The sequence below is a fragment of the Hippocampus zosterae genome, chromosome 18, assembly GCF_025434085.1.
Source record: "Hippocampus zosterae strain Florida chromosome 18, ASM2543408v3, whole genome shotgun sequence".
NCBI lineage: Eukaryota > Metazoa > Chordata > Actinopteri > Syngnathiformes > Syngnathidae > Hippocampus > Hippocampus zosterae.
In genome coordinates, this window is record NC_067468.1 from 14,216,028 (window position 1) to 14,228,948 (window position 12,921).

At 45.3% G+C, this 12,921-nt stretch overlaps 2 long non-coding RNA genes across 3 annotated transcripts in view; both read left to right on the forward strand.

Annotated features, from left to right (window-relative positions):
* Window positions 1-12,921, forward strand: part of LOC127590905 (uncharacterized) — a 271,544-nt gene that overhangs the window by 230,327 nt on the left and 28,296 nt on the right. The gene's annotated exons all lie outside the window — the stretch shown is intronic.
* Window positions 1-12,921, forward strand: part of LOC127590908 (uncharacterized) — a 128,977-nt gene that overhangs the window by 89,807 nt on the left and 26,249 nt on the right. The window lies entirely within an intron of this gene.

Consider the following 12,921-nt stretch of genomic DNA (forward strand, 5'->3'; position numbering starts at 1 on the left):
TTTGTCAACGGTGCGCATACTTACGGGGAACGATCGCTTGTTCTGGTCTTTTGGCATTGCGTAGAATCCGTTCGGTGCGTGCGTGTAGCGTAAGGACGAGCATATGACGACCACCAGATGGTGCTATTTCTTAACTCCACTTGGCTCACAACACGGACGTCACAAGATGACAAGAAATGACGTTTATAACGACCATATCGACATTCTAAATTGTCCCTGAGTGTGAATGGTTGTTTGTCTGCGTGTCGTCTCAGCGGTTCAGATAATGGATAATGGAAGGATATCAACCCATCTGTCCATCCACCCTGCCCCGCCCGTTAGGGCGAGAAGGGCAGATGCTAAGGGCCTCTATGAACTCTAGGGGGCGGTATTTCACCTTCAACCTAATTACTGTATATTCAAACGAATTATTGCAAATAGCTCTTGCATTGTTCCATGGCTGAGTCAAAAAGTTTGAAACATTTCTTTAAAATACAAAAAACTGCTGTATTTCATGTTATAGAGCGAAGACAATATGTTGCATGCATGAGCTATTTAATGTTAAACAACACATTTGACAGCCTCATTTTCTCGTGGCGAGGAATGCAAAGAGTAAATCTAAGGTTGTTACAGAAATTCGAAAACAAAAACAGAATATGTTTCTGTCAATCGTCGCTGTTTCCCTGTTAGTTTTGTTGTCTGGAGTTTGAGCAGTGCCGCAATTTTTCCAAGTCAATGTGACTGATACGCCTTCTCCTGTGCGAAGGCAGATATGGAAATAAGTCGCGCATACAACACACGCACACGCGCACACGTAAATGAAGAAAGCAGGAAGTGCGGCTGGAGATAAACCAGCGACTGGCTGCATAGTCGAAAGCGCCTCCGTGCTCGGCATGCCGAGGTCACCTCGTAAACAAAGCTGCCGCTATTTAGCTGCGGTTGGCTTAATGAAAATGAATGATGGGGCGGTGGGCATGGGGGGGGGGGGGGTCTTGAGGGTCTTTGTGGATGGCGGAGGTAGATTGGTCACGGCGGATTGAGAGAGCTGGGCTGGACAGATAAATATAGTCGTGGCCAAGTGAGCAATTAGAAAGGCAAAGAAGATAACATGCTTTCAAGTCGGTAAAAGAAGACGCAAAGAGAGTGACAAGAGCGAGGAGGCAGATGGCGAGGAAAAGTATTTATCAGGTGGTACACAAAATGGATGGATGGATGGATGGATGGATTGAATGGCAAAGAGACAAAAACTCTCTTTTTTGGGGGGGGGGGGGGATAAGTAAATAAAATTGCAGGCTATTTTCTGTTTCATAGGGAACAACAGAACTAGAAAAAGGACTGACTGGACAACACTGATAGTCTAGTGGTCCAGCCGCCTGTCTTCGGTTCCCACTTCGTGACGGATGGTGTTGTTGTTGTTGTTTTTTTGCCTAGCAATGACTCAATTTGACGAGCAGATTACAAATTTTGAGGGGCAATATTTTGCAGGTTCATCCCAGGGACCTGAAGCATCAAAATGGCTCCAGCGAGCAAATAACCAGTTGTTATACAAGGATTCTGATTGACCGCAGTGAACGAATACTCTGTATTAATGCATAATATTATAGAACCCCCCCCCCCCCCACACCCAATGTAAAATATAGAATAATAAAATAAAGACTAGATTGAAATGTAGAATTTAAAACATGCATACATAACCGATAAAATAAAAATCGAATGAAATTATGTACCCGTCCGTTCGTTTATTTTTAGTAAAATTTAAGTTGACAGCCGTAACTGTTCATCCCTTCAAACACCCGGGCTGTCATTTTTGTAGTTTTTTTCTTCCTCCCCCACCATCGAAACATCGGCGCAGAGTTTATTATGTTTCCAAATGCGGACCACGAAGACCTTATTGACTTTATGTCAGCCGACACACTTGGCCTTTTATTTTGGGAGCGAATGGCTTGTCGTGGTGTGAAAAGAGATGGACAGGGGGTCAGGGGTGCAGGAGTGGGGGGAATGGGGGGTGGGTTCTCTGAGGGAAGATGGCCGGTGAAAGGTCACGGTGAATAAAAGCCTTTTAATCCCGCCAACTTGATTCCTGTGCTCAGGGAATATCAAAGTCATCCCAATCTCTACGGAGACTGTGTGTGTGTGTGTTGGGGGTGGGGGTCGGGGGGGTGTTGTGTTGCGTTGGTGTTTGTGTTTGCTCTCACTCTCTCACCTCATTGTTTGGAGATAAGCAATGGAAACGTGTCCGCTTGCAGTTTTTAGGCTTGGCAATGTTACACCGACCAGAATCAAGGCTGCTATTATTTAGTCCCAAAAGAGAGCACCGCAAAGCGTCTCTGTCGTGGTTGTTAAGGACAACATGGCCGAAGCGACAACAGATGACGTAAATTAAACCCGTTTTACAAAATGGCCGCATAAGACGAATTTTTCCCGTGTTTTTCTTTTTCCCCCATATTGAGTTCTAATCAATATTGCCACCTTGACGAACTCACTTAAATATTTTACTGATGACTCCTCCTGCAATTTATTTTCATGAATTGTTCGTTTTTTTCCACGTGCACGCCCGAGGGAAAACGGCGACTGAAAAATGCCATTTCTATTCCTACACTGCTGCACTATCTAAATAAAATGTATATTCATTCATTCATTCATCTTCCGAACCGCTTGATCCTCACTAGGGTCGCGGGGGGTGCTGGAGCCTATCCCAGCTGTCTTCGGGCAGTAGGCGGGGGACACCCTGAATCGGTTGCCAGCCAATCGCAGGTCACACAGAAACGAACCACCATTCGCACTCACACTCACACCTAGGGACAATTTAGAGTGTTCAATCAGCCTGCCACGCATGTTTTTGGAATGTGGGAGGAAACCGGAGCACCCGGAGAAAACCCACGCAGGCCCGGGGAGAACATGCAAACTCCACACAGGGAGGCCGGAGCTGGAATCGAACCTGGTACCTCTGCACTGCGAAGCCGACGTGCTAACCACTGGACTACCGGGCCGCCTTAAAATGTATATTATTTATGATAACACATTATTTTGACTAGTCTGCCAACCATAGCCGTGACGTGTCCTGTACATTCTCTAGCTACGACGTTTTGATCTTAGTCATGTTCCACAAACGTGATTATCATGCCACTGCAGTTTGACCAGCGGTGTGCAATCGAAAGCGGGCTTTTGCTAATGCAACCCTCTTCAACCCTCGACACACTCGGTTGCTTTTAAAAGCTCCCGTCTCAGACCCAAACAAAACAGCATGCGGCAAAGTAACCACTCCAAAACTCAACAATTGGAAAAAAGCAAAAAGCTATTACGCTTTTTAAAAGGTAAAAGCACAGGTGAATGGGTTTGAGCGGAAAAGTAAACAAGGTTTTGAACCGGGTCTGATCCACACATTCGTTCGTGGAACCTTGAAAGCCGAAGTTGTCATGGTTAACTGGGAATGAGATCAGGAATTAGGGGAAGGGTTGCGTTGAAAGCACCGTTTGAAAAAAAAAAAAAGACAAAAACATCCATCCGCCCGTTTTCTTGTCCACATTAAGGTCTGGGTGAGCTGGAGTCTATCCTTGCTGCCCTCCGGACTGGTCGCCAGCCATTCGTAGGGCACAGATGAAAACTGACAACCAAGCCCTTCACACCAAAGTTTCGATATGTACGTGGCGACCAGTTCATATCTTGTCCAAAGTCAGCCTGGATAGACTCGGTCTCCTCCACGACTCTAATTAGAACAAGTGCCACTGAGAATGGATGGATATATTTGATAGTTTTTGTCAATTTGACCCGCAACATGACAGAATGATAATGACGAGGGCCAGTCGGCTTAATTGGCTGGCTGATATAATTGGCGGATATTCACTCTTGTTAAATCAGCACACATTTGCATATTTTTTTTTTGCTCATTCTTGCAGATTTCTATATACTGTATATATTTCTTTTTACACACTCATTACAACATAGGACTTTTTTTTTTTTCGCTCCACCAAAAAGTAAAAAACAAGTCTGATTTTTGCAAATATTCAAGCACTAAAACAGTTACATGTTGTGCCAAATATTATTTTACGATATGACAAGGCACTTTGGAGTATAAGGCGCACCTTCAACAAATGGCTTGTTATAGAACTTTTCATATATAGTGCACAGCGCATTCTATGGCGCATAGAGTAGAAGCTACAATAGTAGCCGCGGTTGCATTATGCATCCACTAGATGGAGCCACACCAATAGGAATACAATACAATACAGCATTATTTATATAGAGCTTTCTCAACCGCTGCAGTTGTAACAAAGCGCTTGACGGAATATTTGAAATACTACTTCCAAGAAATCGGAATATTGATCCATATATAAGGCGCATCGGATTATAAACCGTACTGTTGGCTTTTGAGAAAATTGAATGCCTTTAGATGTGGAAAATACGGTAATCAGAGGATTATTCGGGAATTTTAATTTCATGCTGTAAAACACCGGCCTAAAAGAAAAAAATCCATATCTGTCAAACACTAAGAAATACGAAAAATGAACCTACAGCTGTTCGTGACCATCCCCTGGGATACAAACTTGTACACAAAGGTGCGTTGTAGGCTGTGGTAACATGACACCATCTCCGACCGTTAGCCTTCCCGCTGACCTTTTCCTGCGCAGCAAGACTCTTTCAAGAGGCCCTTTTCAGAATTGATAGATTCCTCTGTTCTTCTGAGACGGATTAAGTGACTTAACAGGATCTATGTGCCCCGCCCCCCCCCAAAAAAAATCCAAATCCACCAAGGCAGCGATGGCCTAAGCAGCGTCTAATGAGAACATCATTAAATGCGGCAAATGACTGGAGTCATTTTCAAAAGCAGAATCGTGGCGTGAAGGTTGACGGAGGATGGAGCGAGCCGAGCTTCAAAGCGGATGAGTCTGCGCCGCCGTAAATCAAAGATGGCAGCGCTCATCAAGAGCTCGTAACGTACGAGGGCGTAAGTCAGAGGTGTTGGCAGGTGTTTGGGGTCTTTGTTTCCAGCCGAAGTGCCATTCATCTTACAGCGAGCTCATTTTTAACCTATTCATTAGTCTGTGCCAGCTGTTGGTGTCTGGATGCACCTTGTGAATTATCCAATTATTGCCGAGGGGGGTTGCGAGATTCTGACCTCTGTTAGTACTGACGGTCGGAAGGCGCAAAGACACGTGGAATCTAGAAAAAAAAAAAACAATAAGAACAGACCGGGCCACAATGGCCAGAAAAAATGACAAATATACAATACAATACAATACAATACAATACAATACATGCTGATTTATATCGCGCTTTCACAACAGCGGCAGCTGTAACAAAGCGCTTTACAAAACAGTTAACATAAAGTAAAATAATAAACACAACACATAACATAAAAGACGGACAGTCATGCAGTTCTAACCACTTCTCCATCACACGCTTTGTTGTTTGAAGCAGTTCTAGATGAAAGAGGAGAGGATCAAAGTGTCCTTTCTCCAGTGGATCATAGACGTCATGCTCAAAATGTGCACACGTCAGCTACAAGCTAAGTTTCAAAGTCAACAAGAAGCTGGAGCATCCATTGACGAAAAAAGAGATTGGTTCACTTCTCCTGTCCCATGGAAATCCACTTCAATTCCAAGCGGCGACTCACGGTTCCAAATACGCATCGGCGCTCTTCGCCAACGCTCCTCTCTCCTCATCCTCAACTTCAGCGGCCATCCATCCAGCCACACCAACGCCAACTGTCCAACAGCGCCAACATAGCCACTGAACAAATCGGGGTTGTGAAAAATGCTGCCCATGACTGGCGCAAAAAACACAAGCGCCCCAGGTCTGTCCAGCACCGACGGTCAATGGCGCCGACATTCCTCCCAATCAAAATCTGTGCTGGTACAGGCGTGCTGCCGAGAAGGCGCAACCACCAAGCACAGATACTGCTCCTTTGACGAAAGTCGTTGCCAAAAAGCGCTGAAAACAGTCCAGATCAGGTCCACACAATGAAACATGTGACAAAACAAAAGACAAAAACAGCAAAAAAGAACAAAAAAAAGCAAGGCTCTTGAAGAGCACTTGCCGAAGGCTGCCTACTCGGGCGCCATCTTGGAAAAAATCATCAAAATATACGCAAATCCAGCCGGAATTCCATATAGATGAATTAATGAAGGGCAGTCGACCTCACAGTGCAGAGGTCGTGGGTTCGATCCCGACTATGGCGTGACTCTGTGTGGCGTTTGCATGTTCTCCACGTGCTTCCGTGGATTTTCTCCGGGTATTCCGGGTTCCTCAGCCGCTGAAGTCAGCATGACGTATGCTCCGCGTTGACTTCGCAGTTTGTTTCAAAGCCGGCGTGGAGTAGCAAAGCGTTAACGGCCACGCAAATGAGCACAAAACAAAGCTCGCGTCGGCGTCGGGACATCTTTGCGATTCGTCACTCAAAGAGCGATCTGAACGATGGCGGCCTTTTAGCCAAATCAAATTTGGCCTTAATTGGATGATGGCTTCCTCGCGGGTTCCCTCGGGACATTGCGGCGGCCGCGTACGCAGCAGAGGGGTCGGAATCATGGCGGGGAACAAATTACAGCCGGGGTTTTAATGTGATGAGAAAACACGATCGGGACAATTTGCACATTGAAAGCATTCGCGTTCAGGCTTTTTCCCGGAAACGTTGAATGATTCGAGGAAGGGGGCGGAGGGGGAGGGGGGTAGCTAAGGAGGTCATAATGTGACATGATGTTATTAAGACAAAACAACTCAACAATCGTTATTCATCGTGGAGAATGCATCATTCTCCGCTGAAAGCATTTGCCAGATTGGAAAATGTTATTGAAGTATTGATCGTTGCATCTCGCTACAGTTAAAGGTGAGTTATTTTTTTTTCCTTTTCGGAATATAAAGCAGATACCAGCTGGGTCAATAATTCATCAAGAATTATTGATCACATGATACTTTTATTTTTTAGACTCTTGCCAATCTGTTTGAAGAGGTCGTTCTTGTTTCATTCAAATGAATCGCTGCTCACACCGTTTAGCGTCCCGGAGAGTTGTTGTTGTTTTGCGTCACGGCAGCGACACGCGATGGAAAGATGCAAAGTGAACGAGGCGACCACCCCAAAAACAACGTTTCCTATTCTTAGAGCAAACACTGCCCATTGGGGTCGTTTCGGAAGAGAGAACTTTCGATCTGTGTGGTTGAAGGTGTTTTGAAAATCTGTTGATTCCTAATCACCTTCATAGCGTCTCGTTTCGACTTCTGCGACGAGCGACGGGGGCGGGGGCAACGGGAGTGCAAAATGCAACCGGCACAACTGACGAAGAAATAACCTCAAACCTCAAACAATGTGTATATTTAAACATGAGACTGAAATCATCGGAAAAAATAAATAAATACATAAAAGCAGATGAGCAAAGAAAAAGCTACGAACTGGAGAAGGTGAAGAAAATAACAGCAAAACGCAACAAAGAAAACGCAAAGCACAGAAGACGCAACAACCCACCCGAGAGCAAATTAAACTTAAAAATTCAGAAGAGGTGAAGAAGATGACAACCAACGGCAAACTTTAGAGACTGTCAAGAGGTAGCAGAAGCATTTTGCGAAAAAAAATGAAGCTACAACTTTTTTCCTGTCCTCGCTCAAAAATAAAATGATGTGATTTTAGAATGAATATACACTAAAAAAAAAAAAACATACAAGACGCAATTGGCTCTAAACGGCAAAGAAGAATGAGGAGGCATCGGCATATCGCAGTCACGGTGATAATAATGACCAGAATAGAGCGGCGGGATGGCGATATGAACATTTCATAGCGCTTCACCGCCATTTGTCGCCGTCGACGGGCACCAAGTCGATGCAAAAACCACGACGTGACTCCTCCTGATGTGTGTGTGACGGGCAATTAGGAGGAAGGAAGGACATCTGACTGGGCGCCGTTGCAGTCGATCGACTGTTGTATTTGGCGGGAAAGGTCAGAGGATCCGGTGTGATGGGACACCTGCTGAAGTGGAATCGTTAATTGGCCCGCTGTCCTGTCAGCGACCCCCACTTGGCTTCACCAGATGCGGTGGTGGAAAAGGCTCCCGCGTTCCACCGTGTCATTATGAGCGCTTCCGGCTCAAGTTTAGTTTAAGAGAAATGTGCTAACTCCCATCCCGACGCTTTTTTTTTTTCCCAGTTTCCATTAGCCAGATATGTGACCTTTTTAAGGATGACGGATTGCATGCCAGCGCACACCGAAAAACATCCAATTTAAAGGTTTTGCGAGACATTCCCGAGACAGTCGTCTGTCATCAAGGGCACATGTCGGTCCTTTAACGAGAGCGGCTGCATTTTGATTGCTACGTTTATGTACCTCGCTGTTTTTAAAATGTCTTTTTCTTGAAAAATCGATCAGAAATGTCGACTAATTTGTGAAAAAGGGCTGGGGTTGAAATAATCTGTTATTGGCGGCGTGTATTTGAGTGCGTCCATTTGACAAAAAGCAGCACTGAGTCAAGATCTCTGCGTCTGCGTTGGCGTCTCGCGCTAGCAGCTAGCTAGCTGCTAGCTAGCTGGCTAGATGGGACTTCATCAACCAATTTCTTGTAAACACTCAACTTGCGTTTTCAAAAAGCAGCACTGAGTCAAGATCTCCGCGTCTGCGTTGGCGTCTCGCGCTAGCAGCTAGCTAGCTGCTAGCTAGCTGGCTAGATTGGACTTCATCAACCAATTTCTTGTAAACACTCAACTTGCGTTTTCAAAAAGCAGCACTGAGTCAAGATCTCCGCGTCTGCGTTGGCGTCTCGCGCTAGCAGCTAGCTAGCTGCTAGCTAACTGGCTAGATGGGACTTCATCAACCAATTTCTTGTAAACACTCAACTTGCGTTTTGGATGGCTTGTGACGAATGTCGTACATCTGACTCCATATATTTTTTTTACTATTTGACAAGAAGGATCATTGAGAGGAGGTATATTGCTCATGCTAGCTGGGCACTTTGGTCGGATTCTCAACGGCAGCTGATGTTGATCCAAATTATGTGAACAAACGATAATTTGGTTCTGTGACTGCTGTTGTGCATTTGAGTCCATCTGTTTGTGATGTTTGTCAAGGTTCATGAAACGGAGATGTACGCCGTTAGCTCGGCTTCCCAAGCTAGCTGCTAGCAGATAGCCAGCCTGAAGCCAGTCCCAGCCGTTGTTTTTTTGAATTGGAGAATTTTGCAATGCCTGATTGGTGTTGCCCCGGCCCATCTACTTTTTAAACTTTTTTCTTACAAAGCAGTTTTTTTTTCAACTTCCTCAACACTGTACAAGAGTTGCTGAGGAAAAAAATATTGGATTACAATCGCGGGTTCTCCCTTTAATGCAAATCGTTCTTCTGTCCTGCAGAGGAGAAACGATGGGGGGAACCAAATTGGATCGAATGTAATTCAGTTCGGTGAGCTGGGAATGAATCGATAATGCTGAGAAATGCTTTTCAGAGGAGGAGGAGAAGCGCCCACCTTCACGGGGGGGGGGGGGGGGGGGGGGGGGCTTCTTCTCTTCCTTCTCTGCCCGAGCCTCCATACTGATGCATTTTCGATGAGTTAATCAAGTCTCCACGCACCTGTACTCCTTCATTTGACATCTTAACGTCAGAATTACCTTTTTTTTAAAAAACCTATTTGCATTTTGACGTGCTGCTCCGGATGACCTTTTCATTGACTGCAGTTTTGCGCTCTCACTTTTTCACCCGACGCGAACAAAATTGAAAGCCGGAGCACGTCACATCATGGACTATGAGCACGCAAATGTCTTTATGCGTGAAATATTTGCTCCCATTGAAGCGAGGAAATTATTACGATTAAACATGTATATTTCAGACCAGCCACCCTTCAGAAAAAAAGAAATTGTGGTCAAAAAGGTCATTTTGGTCAAAGAAGTCTGATGGAATTTGGTAGACTGGAATAGTTGCATTGACAATCTCCCACGCTGCTTTTGTGCAGTGATTTCAAAAGCTGGTTTGCTTGTTTTGTTCTGGTGTAAACAACTATTGTGAGGATCAGCTTGTCCATTGAAAAAAAAAAGCCTGTCGTCACAGTTTTTATCTGTCTTGGCGTCTTGTACTTTAATTCATTTAGTGTCAAGTCAAAGCGATCAAAACGGTGTGCAACAAGCATTCCCCAAAAAGCACAGGGGAAATCAGCAAAGTGCTGCGGCTTTACAATTTGGGCGTTTCTGTCACACTGAGCAGCGTGCACGGAAGGAGATGCAAAGACATTACGCCAATTTGATGGTAAGGTCCAAAACTACCTTTGGGCAAATTTATACCTCATATTGAATATACGTCTCTACCACGCGCCACCAGTGTGTATCGTACTTTTATGAGCAAAAACAAAAATGCGAGAACCTGTCAAGTAAGGGAAATCATGAAAATGGATGTACAGTATTTATTTAATTTTCTCAAAAGCCAACAGTACGATTTATAATCCGATGCGCCTTATATATGGATCAGTATTCCGATTTCTTGGACGTAGTATTTTAAATGTTCTGTCAAGCGCTTTGTTATAGCTGCAGCGGTTGTGAATGATCGATATAAATAAAGCTGTATTGTATTGTGGGCGGCCCGGTAGTCCAGTGGTTAGCACGTGGGCTTCACAGTGCAGAGGTACCGGGTTCAATTCCAGCTCCGGCCTCCCTGTGTGGAGTTTGCATGTTCTCCACGGGGGCCTGCGTGGGTTTTCTCCGGGTGCTCCGGTTTCCTCCCACATTCCAAAAATATGCATGGCAGCCTGATTGAACACTCTAAATTGTCCCTAGGTGTGAGTGTGAGTGCAAATGCTTGTTCGTTTTTGTGTGCCCTGCGATTGGCTGGCAACCGATTCAGGGTGTCCCCCGCCTACTGCCCGGAGATGGCTGGGATGGGCTCCAGCACCCCCCGCGACCCTGTTGAGGATCAAGCGTTACGGAAGATGAATGAATGAATGAATGAATGTATTGTATTGTATTCCCTTTAGTGTAGCTCCATCTAGTGGATGCCGAACGCAACCGCAGCCACTATTGCAGCTTCTATTCTACGTGCGCCTTGTAATGCGGTGCGCCAAATATATGAAAACCGTTTTAAAATAGGCCGTTCATTGAAGTTCACCTTATACTCCGAAGCGCCTCGTAGCGCGGAAAATACGGTAGGTTTTTCAGTCATCTTATTTTTTTTTTGCCATTCACACACGCGCAGTAATAGTTGAAACTGTCTTTCCACACGTACAATGTTAACGTCTGTCATTCAAGCCCATGCACAGCGAAGTCTGTTTTTCAATAAGTCTCTCTGAATTTGTTTCAACCTCGTCCTTGTGCTGATCTAATAACTCGGGAGAGGGGGAGAACAAAAAAAAAATCACTGTTACATAAAAGTGTGCTGTCATAAGGATGAGTCGTTGCAGTGCAGAGAACCGCCTGCGTAGGAGAAATCCAATGTGTACATTATATAGATATCAGGCAAGCAGGGATCCATTAGGAGGGCATTAGCATTTTGTTTGAACATTCGCCGGCTGCGTCTTCGCTTGTTCCAAGATGAAGGTTAGCGGGGCACGGGGCGGCGAAGAGGTGGTGGGGGGGGAGGCAGTCAAATAGACGAAGGGATGCACCAAATAAAAGGGGGAGACTGAGAATGCAGGGGGCGGGGGCGGATAAAAATGAGCGTTGCATCTTGTGACGGTGATGAGAGGGCTGCTGAAGGTGCGCTATGGGCTAAAGCAAACGGCAGATATCATATCAAGGTTTCTTTTGGGTTTTTTTTTCAATGTGTGGGGGCGGAGATACTACACACACACACACACACAACCCTAATATTAACCCAGGGTAATTGTGGGAGAAAGGACTGTAATTAAGGCTGCCATTAAGCGATACTAACTCGAAATTAGCATCCGTGTCATTAAACGCACTGTAAAGTGGAAACAATAAGCTTGTAGTCAACTGCCAAGTAAACAACTCCCCTGCCTCGTACTGAAGCTAAGTGTCATTTTAAGACATACCGAGGATGATATTAGAAAACAAATAATGACTCATGTTTGATTGTTCATTCATTCATTCATCTTCCGAGCCGCTTGATCCTCACTAGGGTCGCGGGGGTGCTGGAGCCTATCCCAGCTGTCTTCGGGCAGTAGGCGGGGGACACCCTGAATCGGTCGCCAGCCAATCGCAGGGCACACAGAAACGAACAACCATTCGCACTCACGCTCACACCTAAGGACAATTTAGAGCAGTGGTCACCAACATGGTGCCCGCGGGCACCAGGTAGCCCGTGAAGACCACTTGAGTAGCCCGCCAGTGCCTGGACATTGTGATTTGCTAGTAGAAATTATGATTTAAAAATGCAAACATTGGCAGTACTGTGAGACATTTCGAAACACGATCAAAGTCTGACAATTTAAATCATTAAGTATTAAAAATAACACATCCTCATATTATTGAAGGTATTTTGGACAAATGTTATTTCAGACGTGTATCAATTTGGTAGCCCTTCACACAATCGGTACACATGAAGTTGCTCTCACCCTCAAAAATGTTGGTGACACCTGATTTAGAGCATCCAATCAGTCTGCCACGCATGTTTTTGGAATGTGGGAGGAAACCGGAACACCCGGAGAAAACCCATGCAGGCCCGGGGAGAACATGCAAACTCCACACGGGGAGGCCGGAGCTGGAATCGAACCCGGTACCTCTCCACTGTGAAGCCGACGTGCTAACCACTGGACTACCGGGCTGCCCATGTTTGATTGTGATTTACGGAAAAAATTTTTTAAAAAATGGTCGGGACTGTACACTGCCCATTCGGAACAAGCTATTAGTGTGATGATACATCGACATGTGGGAGCAGGACTCTACTTTTTAATGGTCATCATTTGTTGCCAGGCGGATTTCAAATGACACGGACAACAAAGTCAGACACGACATAATTTGTGAGTTGGTGCCTATTTCTGGAATATTTCTGACGTATTTGTGACATCGGCCTTGACAAGCACCTGATCA